We start from the raw sequence: 19920 nt of genomic DNA, 5'->3' as shown, positions 1-19920 counted from the left end.
CATGGATATAAGGTCACCTTCTGAGTTGAATTAGTGAAATTCACAGACAATGGATATGATTAGTCATACGTGGGAGTAAAACAAGAGACTGTGAAATGCATGGACCTCACAAAATTCTAATCAAGGTAGGCGATTTGGTGTAATCAGAGGAAGGTAGGTCCAGAATGTGAATGTCGTGTAATAGAAGGTATTTAATCAATTGAATTGTACATTGCCTGGAGGAAGACTGTGTGAAGGTGAGTGGAGGTGTGGATAGAAGGTGAAGTAATCAACGGGGCTACAGAAAGTTAAAACCCAAGCACCATGCAGAAGAGAGACCCTGCCCTTTGAAGCTGCTGGAGAAGTATGCTCTGCTGTGGGATTGGAGTGCTTCTTCTGATCTCTCTTCAGTATCCTGTGTGCTCTTTGCTCAGCTTTCATGCTCATTTTGTTCCTAGGACTGGCTGCCCTGGACAGCAGACATAAGCTTTTTAGTCCCTGGGAAGAAATGTCTTCCAATGTAAATTTGTAAGTTGACTACAGGTGACCACGTGGAATTGCCTGATTCAAGTGATCTTTAATTCTGGAAACTGCTGAGTTCCTGATGAAGACAAACAATAAAATTTAGAAGATGATCAGTTTTTCAAAGGGACACTACCCATGAGACCTCTTAATAGGCAGCCACAGCTTTCTGCTGGGAAGGCACTGACCTCATCTTCAGTACATTCTTGCTACAATATCCACTTAGATCAAGGATTCTTAATCTGATTAAACCCAATGATCTGATTTTTTATTTTTTTAAGAAACTGTTTATTCTCCTTCAACCTTATTTCCATTTTGTTTGCCTTTGTGGAAGAGCAGCTTAAGACCACTCAGTGATTGTTCCCACCCATTCAGTGGTCTGAGCAGTGGTTGTTGCAGACCAGTTTTTGGTGGCCTGCTGAGTGCTCCAGTCTTCAGTAGGGAACTGCTGAGTAGGCACAGAGGACACCTGCATGCCTTCAGACCAGTCTGCAATTTCAATGGTGACTCAGGAGCTGGAGCAGTCCATTCACCCTGAAATTCCTCCTTGGTCACAGCCTTTTCAGCAACAGCCTGCTCTTCCTTTTCTATGTATTCAGGATTTTTGTAGAAGTAGAACTCAGCATGACCTCCCATGGGTGATCACAGGGAAAATGGTGCCACACATGCACAGAAATTCCTGGGCCAGCATCCACATCACACCCACTGAGTGAGCTCCCTTGTTGTTGTAAGGGATGGCAATGTGCATATAGCCCAGCAGAGAGTCTGTGTTACATAGAGTGATGAAAGGCAGGTTAACATAAGAACCTCTGTGAGAGGCTGGTGGTCAGCCCTGGGATCAGTAAACACCAGAAGTCTCGGCTCCCAGAAGGCTGCCTGGATCTGGTTAGCAAAGTTTCTAGGAGTGAAGCAGCCAGCAACAGGAGTGGCTCCAGTAATAGCAGCAAACTTTGGTACAGCTCTCTGGTCAGTATTCCCAGAAGATATGACATTGACAACCACTGGGTTTTCATGGCAATAATGGCATGAACTGCCAGCAGAAGCTTCTCCCAGATTCTCTTCAGATTTATGATGTAGATGCCATCACTTTTCCTTTTGTTGGATGTACTGTTCCATTTGGATGTCAAAGTTGGTGCCACTTAAGTGGGTTCCTGCTGCAGGGAAGTTGATGATATCTTCCTCTTTCATTTGCAGGACACCAAGGTCTGCAGACATTATGGAAGTTTCCCTTTAAGTTATCACAGGAACATAGAACAATGCTGTATGGACCCCTCCCTGGGTAGCATGGAAAGCCAATGACCTAATTTTAAATGAACATTTTGTTAAGCTCCATTTATTATCCTGAAAAGAAATTCATAGATAATAAACTGCCTAAACACATATTTTCAATATAATGTCCTAAGTATCAAAATAAAGAAAAATACTGGTGGGAGAGGAATAATTTTTAATAAAATAAAATGTATTGGAGTATGAATGCTTGGGGATGACTAGAAGACAGAATGAAGGAGTCCATTGCTTCAAGATCAGAGTGAGTGTGACAGAGACAAATGTAGACAGAGACAGGTGTGCTGGCAACTCAAACCCCTAGAACAACGTCACTGCCAGTGAGGTGCTTTTCTGAGATTGTGACTTTGCTGGTAAAGTTCTGAACCAAACACAGTACAATCTCTTCCTTTAAAAATGCTTAGAGGGCATTTATGGAAAACTCTATGTCTATTAAAACTATGCAAAAGTAATTGTATTTGCAAGTAAAATGGTATTGAGTTCCACATCCAGATAATTATAAACAGGTTTCCCTACACAAACATGTAGAGTGAGTTGTGAAGCTTACCCAGGACACATGACATTTCTTGGTTAAGATGCCTGTGGTAGACAAATGATTGGAGAATGGCATCCTGGCTTCCCTCTTGCTAAATGCCACTAGCGCCTCTCCCAAAACCTGTGACAATCAAAAATACCCCTTTGAGTTTCCACTCGTGTTGAGAAACATTGAATTAAGTCAACAGGAATCAGTCATGAGGGTCCAATAAGACAAATGTGCCCTGTCCCAAGGCACAATCATTCCATGACCTGACATCACAGAAAACCTCAGCTAGTGGGGAGAAGGGACAAGCACATTGGAAGGGTGCGTAGAGTATCTAGTTCTAGAAGGACCAGCAGACTTCCAGGCAGGGCAAGAAGTAAGAATTTAGGAGAGGAAACCAGGGTAACAGTTTACCAAATCTCTGGGAATTGGAAGGGCCAACGGAGAAAGAACTTCGGCTCTGGAGCCACACAGGTAGTATCCAGGTTAGTTCTAGGGAGCAGTTACCCCAGACCTGGCTGAAAGGGAAGGATTTAGGTGAACACAGGAGCTTGGAAGTAGTAACTTGGTTCCTAGGACTTGGGTCTGGGAATGTAAATTATATCCAAACCCCTTACACACGGCGCCAGCCAGCAGTGACTCAGCGTCAGGCACAGGCTTAAGCCTTCTCAAATTGTAGCAGCTGAGAAGATAGCAAAGGAAGGAAAGACCAGCAGTCACAGTTTATCAACACCACACATGTGATTGGAGGGGTGATGTCTACACAGCATTTGATTTCCTTACATTAGAGTGCTTTTTGCCCTCACTTAAACACAAACTAATCAACTCATTCTTCGACCAAAAATACATGTTTAGGGAACAAAATGTGGGGATTCACAAACCATTTCACCCACCCCCACATCACTTATCTGTCGGCTTCCTGTGCGTGGACATAAAACAGCTGCTTGGAACTCAGGTTTGGAGTCTATTTCCCAAAGTGGGGTCATGAAGGCGTGGCCATAAATCAAGGCAATGGTTACACTGAATACCACAAAGATAAATACATACTTTCTCCTGGAGCCTGGATGAAGGCCAGTCCTATAACCCATGTTTTGTGACTCAGGAGCCAAACAACACTCATACAAAACCAATATTCCCTAAAGACCCTCCCAACAGGATGATGCCTCATCTCCTGTGACCATTCCCAAAGTCCCGACCAAGACAATTATCTAATCTCTGCTCAGAAATCAAATTATCTAATGTTTTTACCCTATTGGTTTGAGCAGGCTTCTTTGTACATACAGTTCCTGGAAAATATAAAAAAAGATGCTCTTATTTCAATCACCAGCCTTTCAAAGTTCTTATTACTTGATCTGTCCCACGTTCATTAGAGTGGATGGTCATGAGAACAAATTCAGCTTTATTGTGCTTGATAGAATGTATTAGCAGGGGATCCCTGGGTGGCGCAGCGGTTTAGCGCCTACCTTTGGCCCAGGGCGCGATCCTGGAGACCCGGGATCGAGTCCCACGTTGGGCTCCTGGTGCATGGAGCCTGCTTCTCCCTCTGCCTGTGTCTCTGCCTCTCTCTGTGTGTGTGTGACTATCATAAATAAATAAAAATTAAAAAAAAAAGAATGTATTAGCAAAATTAAGTCCTCAAAGAAAAAGAAATAAAAGCATTCTGTGTGTGAGAAAAGATTTTCCATTTTTAACATATAAAAGGATGGAAGTGACTAAAGAGATCATCTGCTATTACAAAATAATCAAGGACATAACTGACAGTATTTTTTTCCTCTTCTAGAAGCTTTGATTCAGTCATGCCTAAGATATTGCTGAATTGCACACCCAAGGTCCCAACTCATTTTGCTGACCTCTCACTTGTTGTCTGACATCTTCCCCCCATTCTTCCCCACTCTCCCGACCTGATGTCTCCTAGCTCCCTATAAACACTATCCTCAAAAAAATAAAAAATAAAAAATAAATAAACACTATCCTCTAAGCCTGTCTCGGCCCTTAGCTTTTGAGTACATGCCTGGGTAGATTTCAGGGCTGTTTGGCATTTTAGTTGCACCCTCAGTACCACCAATCAAGGATTCGATCCCCTAGTAGTTTAAGATCTAAGAGGCCACTGGAAGTAACTCCGGACAAGGCTCTTTATAAAAAGGAAGGACATCTTTATCTATGGGCTAATTTATTTCTCTATAGTTTTTAAAAATATGAAGGCGTCCTTAGGAATTCCTCCCTGTGTGTGTCTCCGCTTAAGACCCTAAATGTGGATGCACTTCTCTGCTCAGGAACTTTTAAGGATTTCCTACCACCCACAAAACCAAGCCACGTTTGTAACATGGTATTCCAGATCCTCTGTGATCTGCTCCCCACATACCTTTCCAAGAGATCTTCTAGCCCCAGTGAGAGCAGAGGCTGACTGCGGGGCTCTGTGCTCGAATTACAGCTCAGCCTCTCACCAGCGGTGCCCTCAGGGAAGTTACTTAAAACCTCTCTATGCCTCAGTCTCCTCTACTGTAAAAATGTGATGATAGTAGTAATAATTTGAATTGCATGAGAATCAAGAGAATAAAAAATGTTAGCTGCTGAGAACAGTGTCTGATACATGATAAGCATCATCTGCTACTGCAATTAGCATTACTTACTACCCTCAACACACTTGCATTTTTCTGTTTTTGTGTGTCTTTTCTCAGTTCCTCATTTCTGGAATGCTCTTTCCTTCTCTCCACTCCTCTGAATTATACCCATTCTTCAAAGTCCTGATGAGATTTTTTTTTTTCCTTCTCCAGAAACTTCCCTGGACTGTTCAATTCCCAGTGTTCTTTTTTTTTTCTCTGTGTACCAATGCACAGATCATCTACTCCAGTAATTTTGCAAATGGTCTTTTTTTTTCTTTACGGCACTTCTTGTATTGTTACCTTGTGGTATTAACTTAAAATGCAATATCACCTGGTTTTCCCCAGTTCTCCTGGGACACAGACATGTCTTTGCATAGAGCTTAGCATCTGGACATTATAATACCTCAATTAACGTCTGCTTATTTGACTTGATTTGATCCATAGGTTGAAGGTAAGTTTGTTGGATGCTTTTGGAAATGGTGAACTGAAGGCAGTATAGAAGAGTAGGAACCTTAGTTATTTACTTGTAGAACATTTATGAAGTGTCTGTGCAAGATGCTGTACCTGACAGGGCATCACCCCGTTTGTTCCAGGAGGAGGTACCAGGACTGTGGGGTGGGTGGAGATACACCTGGGTGAGATCAGGTACTGTGTTTGGCCAGAGGGGGCAGGCTTGGCAGCCAGAAGGGCTTTTAGGACAGAAATTTCTGTTGTCTCCCTGCAGGTTGCAGGTAGGGACAGAGTCTCCAGTGCTGGCTGTGACATGAAAAGTTCTCCTGAAGAACAGTAGTTCCCACAAAGAAGTTTCACAAATTCAGACCTTCCTTCCTTTAGGTTGCTCAGAGTTGCCCTTGGGTGAAAACCTTTGGCATTTAAAAGGGCCGGTGTAGGTAAGATAAGGGCTAGTGTGATATTAGGTCAAGACTTCTGGGTTCTTTAGTTAGCCTTTCACTAACTTCCTAGTGGCCTGGACACTGATGTCATCACCATAACTTAAGTCCCCTCATCTGTAAATGAAGTCATTGGATCAATATGTAATCTGCAGAGTCCCAGTTCTCTCTAATATTCTATCATCCTGGAATTCCTCTCATAGTAAAGTTATTGTTATCTATAAGGTGGGAGACAGAGACCTCCTTTGTCAGAAAATCAGATTCTCATGACCAGTGAAGTTCAACTGAGTCAGTCCCCAGGGCATGGGATGGTCTCATTTATTGGGAGTGGCCCACTTACAACAGTCTTGGAACCCTTTTCTTTCTCCACCACATCTGGGGAAATAAGGACTTGAGATACAGGATAACAAAGAGATGGCAGGGTAATCATGGGACAAAGGTCTTAAATTGGGGCCATCTCTGTTTATCTAGTCAATTGTCCTTGCCTTTGGATTAGCACTGAGTGTTTCCTCTTTGTAGTCCTGGTGAAGGGACTGGGTAAAGTTGTAGGGAGATGAAGCAAGATTGCACTGAGACTTGGTGCCAAGTGTGCACAAGTGGTCAGAGAAGCTACACTGGCCTTGGGCTCAGCCTTATCGATGCATTCCCCAGGCCCACCATCCCCTCCCACTCTCTCCTTCTAGCCACCCAGATGTCCCCAGCGGCTTTCTTCAGATGCTCCAGGCTGTTCCTGCTTTAGTATCACCCTCCCTGTCAAGCTCCCACGGAGTCACCTCTACCTCCCCAGCTGAGGAAGTCAGTCTCCCTTTTTTACTTACATCAGATTCCTGGGGTATGAGATCACTGAGGTCATGTCTCTCCGTGCCTATGTGCCCATCTTGTGCCTGGGTAATCATGTTGAGGAGGAGGATACTGCTGCTGCCACCATGGGAAACTGTGCTGTGTTCTAGGACTCGGGGACTAGGGTGGCAGACAGAGGACTGTCTAGGGCAGAACATGTACAAGGATAACGGTTCTTGTAGGACAAGTGGTCAAATGTGGAAGTAGACATCTGTCCCACTTACTTAGTTTGCATTCTTTACTTGGCCTGGCCTCTTCCTGGCAATGCAACAGCCTTGGCTAGGTGTTTGGCTCTGCGACAGTCACTGAGGGAGTGGGAGGGAAGAGAAAACACATGGTCTGAACCTCCAAGGACCTCGCAATCTGGTCAGAGAAGCAAGGCATACATGCATTTGCAAAAATTCATCAGGGTGGCCAAAGGTAGGGGAATTTTACCCGGTGTCTATGTTGAGCTTAAGCATCTAAAAAATCTCAAGTTTATCTTTCTGGAGAGATGATCCATAGCTATCTGATTTTAAAGGCACACTGGACCCCTAACAAAGATGAATAACCGAGCTCCAGTTGGAAGACCTGAGCTGCAGTCCTGGATTTCCACTTGTCCATGGACGGTACACTGTCTAACCACCCAGATCCTCAGTTTCTTAATCTCTAAAATAGGAAAATAATTTCTGTCATACCTGTCTTAGAGCATAATTGTGAAGATCAAACAGGACAAGTGTGTAGAAGATATAAAGCACCATACTGGTGAAAGGTGTCTTTAATCTTTAAAACCAATTGGCAAGGCCATACAAAATGACAGAACATAGAGTTTATTGGAAACTTGGAGATGTTTAATGAATATCCTCCTCCTGCAGATAATAGATTGGGACCCAGACAGGGTAAGTGGCCCAGGGATAAACAGCTTGTTTAGGGCACAGCCACGACCAGAGGACAGTCTCGCCAGGGCTGTGCCCTGGAGCCACAGGGGAGCCAAGCAGCCAGTGTCCAGCATAGCGCTCTGTGCCTCTGGGGCCTTCGGCCTTTGTTTGCTGAATGCAGGGCCTCTTGCTCCCTTGGCTGCCTGGAAAATCCTCTGCGGCTAAACCTGGAATTTTTTTTTTCTTTTTTACCTCTTCACTCTCTCGTGCTCCAGTCCCGTTTCCATTCCTTACCACCCAGCCAACCTCGATGAAAATGGTTTCCAGGGGGAATCTGGGTTTCAAGTTACATCACTAGCAAATAATTCATGCCCCTCTGGAAGAGACCCAGAGATAAGTTGGAAACGACTTGTGTGGAAAATGAGAGGCCTGGTAGCCAATCCAAATAATGCAGGCCAATCCAAATATTGCGGACAGAATTTTTGTGAGCGAGGGCTTTCTAAAACACCATTTGCCAAAATGGCTCACATCTTTGCAAGGGAAGATCTAGGGACAAGTTCAAGAAACAAATGACACAGAGGTGGCTTAAAGCAAGAGGCTCTGGTGTGGTGGTGGGAGGTGGGCCAGTGGGGACTGTGGGCCTTCCAGCTGTCCATTTCACTCCAGCCGCTGTGAAAGGCCTCTGATCCTAGATGAGTTCTTGTCTTTCCCAGTCTAGAAGAGAACCTGGGGAGCTAGCTCATCCACGACATGCCTCTGTCTCTACACTGGATGAAACTTGCAATGTTGCAGAACCCAAAGGCTCTGTTCTTTCCATAAATAGCCCCAGGGGAGAGTGCCCAGCCATCCTCTGTGGCCCATTCTAGTGTTGAACTGTTGTCAAATCTTGAAAAGTGGGCCTCACAGTGACCCACAGTTAAAATACCATCTTGACTGTTTCTGTTTATTTCCTCTGTTTCCTCCGGCTCCTACTGATTAGAGGTGGGGAATAGCCACTCCCCAAGTTTTCCACTTAAATGTATGCCTTTAAATACTTGATCATAATGGGCCCCCTTAACTGACATTTATCTAGACCTAATAATTTAAAAACATTTTATGTACTCACTAACTGGGTTATAAACTTCTCTAACCATCCTATAATCTCTGCTACCTGACCTCCAGCTCCCCCTCCAAGAACTCCCCTGCAGTGTTCCTCTCTCCTTTCCAGGCACCCACCTCTTTTCCCTTCCTAAGAACCTTTTCATCTTCAATTCCCCAACATTTGAACAGCTGTACAAGCACAAAATGTTTAATTTGGGAACAGTGTCTGTGGGAAGGAATGCTTTGTTAATTTCCAAAGTAATGCTAAAGCTTAATTTAGAAAGTCATATAGCAATTCTTTTGGTTCTGAAAGTCACAGAGATTATAGATTGCACTGCAGAAGCAACCTGCCTGATGATGTTAGCACTTTACAGCACGGAGTTTTTTCTGCAGCAGTTCCATTTTCATTCCGGTTCAGAGACACAGCAGGTCCTTCCAGTAGAAGCATTTGCTCCCTGAGGACAGGGCCTATGTCTTGTTCAGGCTCTCTGGATGGCCAGGGCCTAGCAAGGGCAAACAAGGGGTAAATGTCTTTAAATGCTGGATTGCACTGCATTGCCTGTCTGCCCCCTTAGTCCCTACTTTGGTCTTAAACTTGGTCCAAATGGGTTCTGGAACTAGGAAATGATTATGTTTACCAAAATTAGGCAGGGCAGGGACAGGTGTGATCAGATCTTAACACCACCACTTTCCGTGAATCCAGGAGTTTAAAGGAAGTTAAAATGCTCAGACTGAGGAGTATGTCATCCTACCAGATCTAATATTAGAACCCGCCTCTCAGGGACACATATGATTCGGATCTTGAAAAATAATGAGAACCTGGATAGAACAGAATAGGTTTGGAGGGTAGGGACCACAATATGTTGGATGAGGAGGATGCCTCGCCACCACCACCATAGTCCCCAAATATGGGGAAACTGAAACTGAAACAGCTTCTGTTGAGCATCCCTGCCCCAGGAGCCATCCAGACACTGTACATGCTCAGGGCTCAGGCAAAGCTGCCTTCCTTCAAAAGCTGGGGGAGCTTCTTGACGGTCATGGGATGTTCTAGAACCTTAAAACACACGCTCGATTGCATTTCTTAATTCTCCAGGGCTCAAAAGCCCAGATACAAAGAATTGAATCTCTGTTTCCCCACAGGGTCAGATGGGCCCAGATTGTGTGATAGATTGGCGGGGCCCTGAGGGTCAGTCTGGAAAGAAAGACATGAAAGAAAGTCTCCGTGGATGAAGATACTCTGGCAGAGTGGACCAGATACAGCCAAGCACCTGAATGTTGGATAATGAGAGGCTCTAGGCAGAGTGCAAAGCTGAGTCTCTCCCCTTTCTCCCCGGACGCCTCTCAACCCCTCATCCCACCAGAGTTCCACGGTGTTCTGGAAATGAGGGGCCTGGGTCTTACCTAAGAAACAAACTACTGAGCCACAAGAGCTACAGCTGTTCTGCTGCGGGCATCTTGCCTGGGAGAAGACCTTGTGCAGTTGGCCAGGGAAGGAGACAGCTACTGTGGGGCACGGGTTGGGGGCGGGGGGGGGGGGCGCAGGCCTGGAGGTCAGAGACCCGGGAGCAGACGCAGGGCCGGGATGCGCAGCCCGCGCAGCATCCATCGTGGTCTGAGCATCACCGTCCTGCGGAGCTCGGCTTGCAGACGGGCTCGCTCGCTTCCCCGCGTTCTCGTGCACAGGACGATCCTCAGAGCTCGGAAGCAGCACAGACAGAAACACAGACTCCGAGGGAACCGGAGTCACAGACTGGGCTCCTGAGAGAGCTTGAGAAAGGGAGGCCAAGGCCGAGAAGACAGTGTGTGGGGGGGGGGCGGGGGGCAGAGGGAGGCCTGTGAAGTCGGTGCCCTGCGAGGTGCCAACGGGGCCCCGAGAGTGAGGAGCAGGCCGCCCTGCACCGAGCCGGTGCACCGAGCCGGTGCACCGAGGCCGTGCACCGAGCCCCCCCCCCTCGCCCCCCTACTCCCGGGGCGAGAACCCCAGAGAGAGCAGAAGGGCCGCGGCTGGGCCCGACACGGCCCGAGCTCCCCCTGCCGGCCGCGCCGCGGAACTGCGGCCCTGCGCCGCGAGAGCGGGCGACCTGTCCCGGGCTTTGCCCACTGGTGCCAGCTTCCTTGTAATTCCCCGAGATCCTAGTGTCTCGGAAGCCTGGTGTCTGAGGCTGGGTCTTTTTTTTTTAAAGATTTTATTTACTTATTCATGAGAGACACACATAGAGAGAGAGGCAGAGACACAGGCAGAGGGAGGAGCAGGTCCCTGCAGGGGAGCGGGACTCGATCCCAGGACCCCGGGATCACGAGCAGGGCTGAAGGCACCCGGGCTGCCCCGAGGCTGGGTCTTCAATGCCCGGATGGGTTCCCCGGGCTCCAGGCCCAGGGAGGGCCAGTCGGGGCGCAGGCGGGGGCAGGCCGAGCGCACCCCCCGCTCCCCCCGCCCCCCCCCCAGCACAGGCCAGGGGCTGCGGAAAGGCCTAGACCGAGCTCGCTTGCCCTTGGTCTTCTGGCCTGCAAAATGACCGCTGGAATGACACCGGCCTTCTGGGGCTGGGCTGAGGGCACTGCACCTGGACCAGGCTTCCAGAAGTCCCGAGGAGAGCCTCCCTCCTCCCCCTTCCCTTCCTCCCCTTCATCTTCTCTGCAGGAGGCAGAGGCAGGGCAATGGCAAAACCCCGGGGCGGAAAGGAGAGAAAAGCGAGGCTCCCCAAATGCCAAGCCGATTTTACTTGCTAAGAATAGCTTTTATCTCTGGGAGGAAAAGCAGAAGACCTGGTTCTCTCTTCTCCCCTTCAACTCCCCCCAACAACTGAAGGTTGATTTTATTCTATTTTATTTAAAGGTTTTATTTATTTATTCATGAGAGACACACAGAGAGAAAGAGGCAGAGACATAGGCAGAGGGAGAAGCAGGCTCCCTGCAGGAACCTCAATCCCGGGTCCACAAGATCAGGCCCTGGGCTGAAGGCAGGCACTAAACCGCTGGGCCACCCGGGCTGCCCTGAAGGTTGATTTTAAAGGGGCAGCGCTCAGCCAGGGGGACCCAGTAGGCCCTCTGTCTTTCCCCCCAGATGATTGAATTTGGAGTCACTGAGAGCTAGAATCCAGAGAACCAGGGAAGGAGGTGAAGGAGGAGGCAGAGGGAAGTGGAGAGGAAGAGAGAGATCAGGACGCAGGATCGCTGTCACCCCCCTAAGTCCCGGGTTCTGCAGTCCCAAGGAGGCTGACAGGGATAGTGGGACTTTGGGGTCCAGCAGCCGGACCAGCCGGGGCTCTAGGCAGCAGAGACCCCTTGATGGCTGTACTTCAGCGAAGAGGGACAGATTTCTAGACCTCTGGCTAGGATGTATGCTCACCATACCAAATCCTTGTGAGTCCCCTGCCTCCCAGCTACTCGGAGGTTAAAAACCCAAGCAATCTTCCCCAAAATTGCATTTTCTTTCATAAAAGTGCTGCATTTCTTTCAGGGCAGAAAGTGTGCATGTTTCTAAAAGATTAGGTCAGAGTCATAGGGTTATTCTCAAGGACTCTGGATGAGAACATCAGAAAGGACTCCCTTTCCTTTATTAGCTGAAAACAAAAAAGGTTTTTTTGTTTTTGTTTTTGTTTTTTTTTTTTTTTTTTTTTTTTTTTTTACAGTTAAATGTATTGTAGAAAGCAGGGATGGCCCTCAGGGAAGCAGTCGCTAGTCCCCTGCGCTGTCCCTGCATGCGTACCTTCCATCCTCTGGCTCCCTCCTTTCCTCCTGTCACTGGGGCAGCCTTTTGCTCACACTGTCTCCTGGTCTCCCCGGGCTCTGGCTTCCTCTCCAACTCACCTTTCACGTCCCTCCTGAATCTATTTCCCCGGCCAGAGTGCCCATTTGGAAGGAAGGGAAAGAAAGGGTTGCCCTGTCTGCTTGGGATCCCCCAATGTCTGATGCCCTGCAGCTTTCCAATAGGGCAAACAGATATCCCACAGAACTTGAAGAGAATCGGTCTCTGTGTCTCAAGGCAGTCTACCAACCACCTCTGAAAAACTACTAGATAGACAGTTGACAGCCCACACTTCATATTAGCCCCCTTCTCGACTAGCCCTTGGCCACTTCTACTGTAAAAGAATATCGTAGTGACTCATGAGTCAATGGGAGCAGAAGGGCCTTGGCAGGCACTGCATAAATACAAATAATGGTTATTTATCACAAGTGAAAGCGGCTCATAGGTAACTGAAACTGGCCCAGCTCAGCTTCTGTTGAATAAAAGGGGGAAAAAAATTCACAAACATCAAAAAGTAAAAAAATAAAAGAGAAACACTCTGCGGAAGATGTCCTTTCTTTGTATTGCTATCAGCTGGATCAATTGTAGCAATTTCCTAAATGCTCCTGGAGAAGAAGAAATGATTTTAGAAGAAACCTGCTCAGCGCTCCATGTTGCGGGTCTGGGCTGCCTGTGACCAGCAGAGGGCAGACTTCAGTTAGAAACAGAAGCCTGCAGAGTTGAAGGGGTGGGGAGGGGGGGTGGCATTTAGGATTCCAAGGTTGCAAATTGCTTATTTCATGCAATGCACAACCCTGGAGATCAGAGTCCAAGATTCTGGACACCATACGAGAGACTAGGTTTCAAGGAATCAGTTCTAAGCAGGGAATGACGACTGTACATGTTCCTCTGTTTATAAGATGCAAGCCTGGGCAGAAAAGGCTGGTTCTGCACACCCTCTCTGGGCGCTGCAAGCTGCTCTTCAATGTGAATCACTGCAGTGACTCGCCCCCATCCCCAGGCCTGCCACAGTCACTCAAAGCCACATATTGTGTAGAGTGGAGGCGTAAATGACTTGGGAAAGCAGGGGCTGTGTCCAGGACTCGGTGAAGGAGTTCTTGCTGTTGGTCATTCCCTTTTGTTTGATGAATATAGAGAAACCGTATTCCCTGGGAAACACAGAGGAATGAAGACTATTAGAAATGTTTCCTTAAGATTTCAGCCAGCCTAGCAATTCCACTTCTAGATATATTCCCAAGAGAAGTGAAAACATACGTCTGCACAAAAACCAGTACACGAATGTTCTTAACAGCCTTACTCATCACAGTCCTAAAAAGGAAACAACCCAAGTATCCACTGACTGATAAATGGAGTCTATCCATCAAAATGCAGTATATCCATACAATTGAATATTATTTAGTCAAAAAAGGGATGACATACTAATACATGTTACGACATGGATTAACCTCAAAACTTGCATGCTAATTGAGAGAAGCCAGTCGTAGAGGACTACATATTGTATGATTTCATTTATATGAAAAGTCCAGAATAGGCAAATTCAGAGAAACAAAATAGATTAGTCGTTGCCCAGGAGGAGGGGAGGATGGGAAGTGACTGTTAATAAGTATGGGATTTCTTTTGGGGGTGATGAAAATGTTCTGAAATTAGTGCTGATATGCAACTCAGCAAATATACTAAAAGGCACTGAACTGCATGCTATAAAACTGTTACTTAAAAAAAAAAAAAGATTTTGACCAGGGCAGATGTTCTAGAGGGAAACTCAGAGCAGGAAATAAGGAGACTACAAAGAAAATATTTGACCTCTGAGAGACCCATCCTACCACCAAGCAAATATATATGTATATTTAGTAGTTCAGTGTAGGCTGGAAGTAGAGGTGGCCAAAGCCAGTATGGAAAGCAAGGAGAATTATCCACCAAGCTGAACTGATTCTGCATCTTCTCCAAGTGGCTGACTTATAGAGGGTTGACACCTCTCTGATGGTGCAGGCATGGTAACATGGGTGCTATTTCATTTAAGGCAAGAGGGCCACATCTACATTGATGTCCTGGTGTCCCCCTGGACAGAGGGATATAAGAGAGAACCACACTCCTCAGGCTACAATAACCAGACAGACTTTCCAAGATCTCAGGAGCTGATGAGGAGGGAAGGGGATAGTAATGAAGTCAGCAGCTCAGCTGCCAGGGGGGCCTCGTGGTCACACCTGAGTTCCAGGTATGCAATCAGTAATGGTCACAAAAATCTAGAGGCTCATACCCTGTTCTTACTGTAGCTCCCACAGCACCTCAAAGAGGCTGAGCCCACAAGACCTCTTGGTAAATATGTGGGAAAGGTGGAGGAAGGAAGAAATAGATGAGTGTACAGCTGACAAGGCCTAGGGAAGTACCCTGGTTTGGTCCACATCCCAGAAAGGAAGTGTCCCTGAGTGAGAAGGACAAGGAGACAAGACTTTGCTCACTGTCTCTATCAGAACCACCCATTCACACATCACTGGGCCCGCCTTGCTAAGTCCTGAAGCATTAGTAGAGCAAGATCCCAGGCACACGGGAGCATGCCCTTCTAGTGCAACAAGCTTGAAACATCTTTCCTCTCTTACCTTCACCCAGGTCCTGGACAGAAAGTGTAATTCATTAACAGCATTGTGTACTAGTGAGTCAGAACTTGCTTCATTTTTAAGATGCCCTGTGAAAAAACTATGAAAGTGTGCCTTTTAAAATTTGTGTTTACTGATTTAAAAAAAAAGAAGCTCCCTTTTGTTCTATAATTGCTTAAGGCGAACAGGGACAGTAATGATACTGGAGTATGATAAGATATTTTCCAGCCCTGTGTTATTCTTCAAGTCTGGTCCTCTGGGTGATTGCTACGCATTTTAGGGAACCTGGGACTATGTCTTTAAAAACTTGCCTAATTATAGATTCAGCCAGGGGATGGGAACTCAGTAACTAATTATGTAGCTAGAGCTTCAAACAGACATTGAAACCAGAGGTCACAACATTTCCAATTACGTGGTGAATAAGGGGTTAAGAACAACTGACCAACTACCAATTGTTTTTCAGAAATTATATATGTTCAGTGGTGGTAAGAGTTAGATTTGGGAGTTGAGCAGATCTGGATTTAAAGCTTGGTCTTTTCCTTCAGTTATTCCTTTGGTAAATGTGCATCTATCACCTACTACGTACCAGACAGTGTTTGGCATCGATGATGCAGCACGAGCGAGAAAGTCTCTGTCCTACGGGAGCTTACAGTCCCAACAGCAATAGCTACACAAAATACCTGTTATCTTTTTTTTTTTAAGATTCTATTTATTTATGAGAGGGAGGGAGGGAGGGAGGGAGGGAGGGAGAGAGAGAGAAAGAGAACAGGAGCAGGGGGAAGGACAGAGGGAGAAGGAGAAGCAGACTCCCTGCTAACGATGCAGGGGGCTCCATCCCAGGACCCTGAGATCATGACCTGAACTGAAGGCAGATGCTTAACCACTGAGTCACCCAGGCACCCTAAAATACCTGTTATCTTAAAGGAGTTGTTAAACCTCTCCACATCCAGATCTGTAAAATGGGGTGGAGTGGGGAAATGATCCTTATTTTGAAAGTTATAGTTAGGATTAAGCTGAAGAACACAAACAAAATGCACAGGATTTGCATTTTAAAAAATGTTGCTGTACTTCCCCTTATAAAACACCTGGTATCACTTTATCATTTGCTACCATACCCGACTGTCTTTATGTGAACATTCCTAGTTTAAAGTGAGACCAAGTGGGTCAAGGCCTTGAATAAAAACTCCAAGGCAAGTCCATGAACAACATTCAGGGGACTTCAAGGTAACAGGTGTCACATAAACATACAGGATGGATGCTGGCCAAAATTTGGTCCCCTGATGGATGAAAGGAGAGCCTTTCCTTTTCTCTGCCTTCGCTTCCCTCCTCCCTCTTTCCTTTCATCCCGCAGCTGTCTCCCTCTGAGCTGCTGCTTGGCGATCCTCCACAATAATTGTGCTGCTAGGGCGCCCGGCCTGGGAGACAGAGACCTCTGTTGTGCAGGACACAGGCACAGCCAGGGCTGGCTGACCCAGCGCACACTGGGAAGTTCTGTGTCAGCGTTCCGTTGAATATTGACTTTTCATGAACTTAATGATTTAATCATTTTGTAGATTTTTGAAAGAAGCTTGAGGTTTACAGAGGTTCTGACTTGCTCAAGGTCTCACCGTGGACGTGGAGCCAGAAATCGGAAGCACCTTGTGCTCTGCTCTGGGAGCCAGGGTCTGGCCACCTCCACGTGCCCTGAATTTCAGATTCCTTTCTTACTGTGCCAAGATATTAAAAAATAATTTTTTTTTCAAATACTAAGTTGTTGTCATTGTTTTAGGTCAGTGTTTTGTTTTCTAGAAGGCACAAACTTGTTAGACTTATCCTGGTTTGAGAGACCATTAATTTAGCAAATCTACTCAGATTTTGTGACTGCCATGCTAAAAGTCCTAAAAATAAATGTAATAAGAAGATGCACTTGGGTCCAGCAGTCAAGAAGATGGAATTGGATTCTTCCCAAAGTCAGTTATTTTGTTTGGATGCCTCTTGTTTTCGCCTTTACTTTACCAAGCTATTTCGTGAAGCAACTTTATTTTTAAAGATATTTTTTCTTTTCTTTTTTTAAGCAGAGATGGTTTATAGGAGAGAGCAAGGAACTTACTTACACTCAGGAGATTTGGACTCTACTCCCAGTTCTGCTGGGTGACCTTAGACTAATCACTTGCCCTTCTTGAGCCTAAACTCCTCATCCTCACTCCATGGGGTGGACTGGCCTGGAGGTTTTCCCCCCTGCTCAGGTCAGTGGGATTTCCAGGATATGTGTTCTGGGCCAGGCAGATCTAAAGTGGAGGCTGGGAGAAGAGGAGGCTGGGGCCTCACAGGCCTCTACCCTCCACTATTCAGAGCAGCGTCCCTTTTGTTTGCTTCCCAGAGGGAGAGTCTGCATGAGGCTTTATTTGAAAGAAAGGTTCTGCTATTTCTTTAGCATTTAAAAATCACCAGCACAACTCAATTATCTGAAAGAATCTTTTTTTGGTCTCACATTCTCTAGTTTCTAAGTTCAAAGATTGGCTCCTGATTTTTCTTTTTAGAGGTTTCTTTGCTGCTGTGGACACACTCACCAATCACCCCTTAATTATAAACAGTTTCTCTGCTGACCCTAGCTGACTGCTAACTATGTATTATGCTGGCTATAAAGATCCTGGAAACCAGCTTGTCTGGTAATCCTGCCCTAATAGCATTGCCACCAGCAGGGAAGAACCTTTGCAGCAGTGTTCATTTGCTGACCAGGGATTTTATTTATTATTATTATTATTTTAGCTTGCAGGCATTTGTTCCAACCACCTTGGAAAAACAGTTCCAGAATTGTCCCCCAGCCCTGGCCGGCACAGCAGCGCCCTCATTTGTATGCAGTGGCTTTGGGCTTTGTCTCTCAAGGACGTTCTGCAACGCCATTCTCACCGCTCACCACAGCGCTAAGCAGCCTTGCAGAAGGGATCTCACAGCCTCTCCCCACCTTGCTGTTTTCCGGGGGCCATGCGCTCACTGAGTCACCCCTGCACGCCAGCGATCTTTGGCTGCAGCACTGCAGAGGGTGCTGAGCCAGGCTGTGCCACCCCAGCCCTTCCTGGTATGGATTCATTTCACACACGAGGTGGCTGCTTTGCCCAGAGTGGAGCAAGAGCATTTTTCCTTTTTACAAAGAACTGATTTGGATTTTCATCTAAAGTCTGCTAGTGTTATAAGGAGATAAAGATAAATCAGCATTCTCTGCTCACTGCAGGTCAGTAAGGTTCAAGAACTTACTGCCAGATGAGTAAAATCAGGATATAGGATGGGGAAGGCGAACAGTGACTCAGGGACTGTTATGTATCACACCGAGTGTTCCTCACCTCATTTAATCCTTATAATAACCCTCCTGGGTAGGTATTCCAATCCCCACTTGTTATAGGAAGAAACTGAGGCTTGGAGAGGTAGAATGACTTGTCTAGCACACAGTTAGGAAGTGACAGATGCAGGTACTGAACTTTCTCTCTGGCACCAAATGCCATGTTCTTTCCACTGCACCATGCTGCCTTCTTGATGAGCATGCTGACTCATTTGGGAAGTTATGTAAGCTTGTAAATCACATTGAGATTCCCAGATAATGTGACTGCATAAAGAAGAACAAAGTAATGCCGCAATAGCTTTGGTGCCCCAGTGGAGGGAGAGATACCCCACAATCTGGGAGGGGTTATAGAAAACTGTTGAGAGGTACAGGTCTGCACCAGTGGAAGCCAAACCAGAGGCAATCATTTGTCCCTTCCTCTCCCAACCCGTTCCGTAAACAAACAAGGTTTTAATTATAAACAAATGAGTAAAGCTATCTATCCATTGAACTCGCAAGTAGGTACTCAAAGTCCAACGCAAACTTTGGCCACCTGTGATAGGTATACCGAAGGTGCTCAAGATCATATGGTTCAGTACCACTCAAGACAGCCACCTCCTTCAGGTCTTTAGCATTATCCACATTTCCTTTTTATTGATTAGAGAAGTTCCAGAACCAGATCGGCACTTTAGAAAGCTGTCCCTGGCTTACGTGAGGGAGAGAGTGAGATGGGAGGTAATGTAGTGCTGTTGGTGGCCTGCTCATGTTTCCTTGGTATTCACTGTTATACACTGCAGGCCATGACCCTCTGAGTTCTGGTTGGCCGCATGCTCAGCCCATGCACAGTGCAGACCAGAAGTGCTAGGGACTTCTTGCCCCTGGAGCAGCCATAAAGCAATGATGGGTGAGGAGCTGATAGATAAATAGTACCCCAGTTCCCTTGCCTCTTGGTTGGGATAATGCTGATGCATATTCTGTATTTTTTTCCAGACTTTTCCAGTGGGATGGAGCTCCAGTGTCCTTCAGTGCTTGATACCGCACCCTGTATGGGCTTCTTTCACTTCCCCTGTCTCCTTTCTCAGCTCGGCTTCCAGGTCTCCTGGGATCACCTCTTGAATAAATTATTTATACTCAAATCCTTGTCTCAGGCTCTGTTTCTGGGGGAAATCCAAATGAAAATCTTTCAGTAACTTCAGTGTAGAGATAGAAAACAGGGGCCAAGACAAAAGGAGCAGAGTGGGAATGCAGAGAAGGGGATGGATATGAACAATAGCTACCCTGAGATTTAGGACTTCAAACCTGGTTAAATGGAGTGCCAAAGAAGGGGGAAGAGAGGAGACTCTCCAAGGACTCTGGGTCTAAGGCTTGAGCTTCTGGGTGGTTGATGATGCCTTGAATTGAACTAGGGAATATATTTGGGGGGTAAGAAAGCAAATCCAATTACGGATATGTAGGAGAAAGTGGCATCTGGCTCTGTGATGTCATTTGCAGGAGTGAAAGTACCCCTTTTGCTAAAAGCATCTTCCCAAACTGCTTACCATAGTGCCTGAAATTCTGTATTACTCATTCCTTTGGCTTGCTTTTTCCAGAATCCTATTTTTAAAATGCTCCTGAGATTATTGATAATTTTGTTACGTGTGATAATAGCATTGTGGTTATGTAGGGAAAAAAAACTCCTTAACTGTTAGAAATATATGCTAAAGTATTTATG

General features: G+C 46.2%; 1 pseudogene; it reads right to left on the bottom strand.

Annotated features, from left to right (window-relative positions):
- Positions 1-841: 841 nt before the first annotated feature.
- LOC129503829 (40S ribosomal protein SA-like) lies at positions 842-1716 on the bottom strand (annotated as a pseudogene).
- Between the last annotated feature and the right edge of the window lie 18204 nt (positions 1717-19920).

The sequence above is a fragment of the Nyctereutes procyonoides genome, unplaced genomic scaffold, assembly GCF_905146905.1.
Source record: "Nyctereutes procyonoides isolate TBG_1078 unplaced genomic scaffold, NYPRO_anot_genome, whole genome shotgun sequence".
Lineage (NCBI taxonomy): Eukaryota > Metazoa > Chordata > Mammalia > Carnivora > Canidae > Nyctereutes > Nyctereutes procyonoides.
The sequence above is the reverse complement of the archived record's forward strand: the minus strand, read 5'-3'. Positions and strand labels throughout refer to the sequence as shown.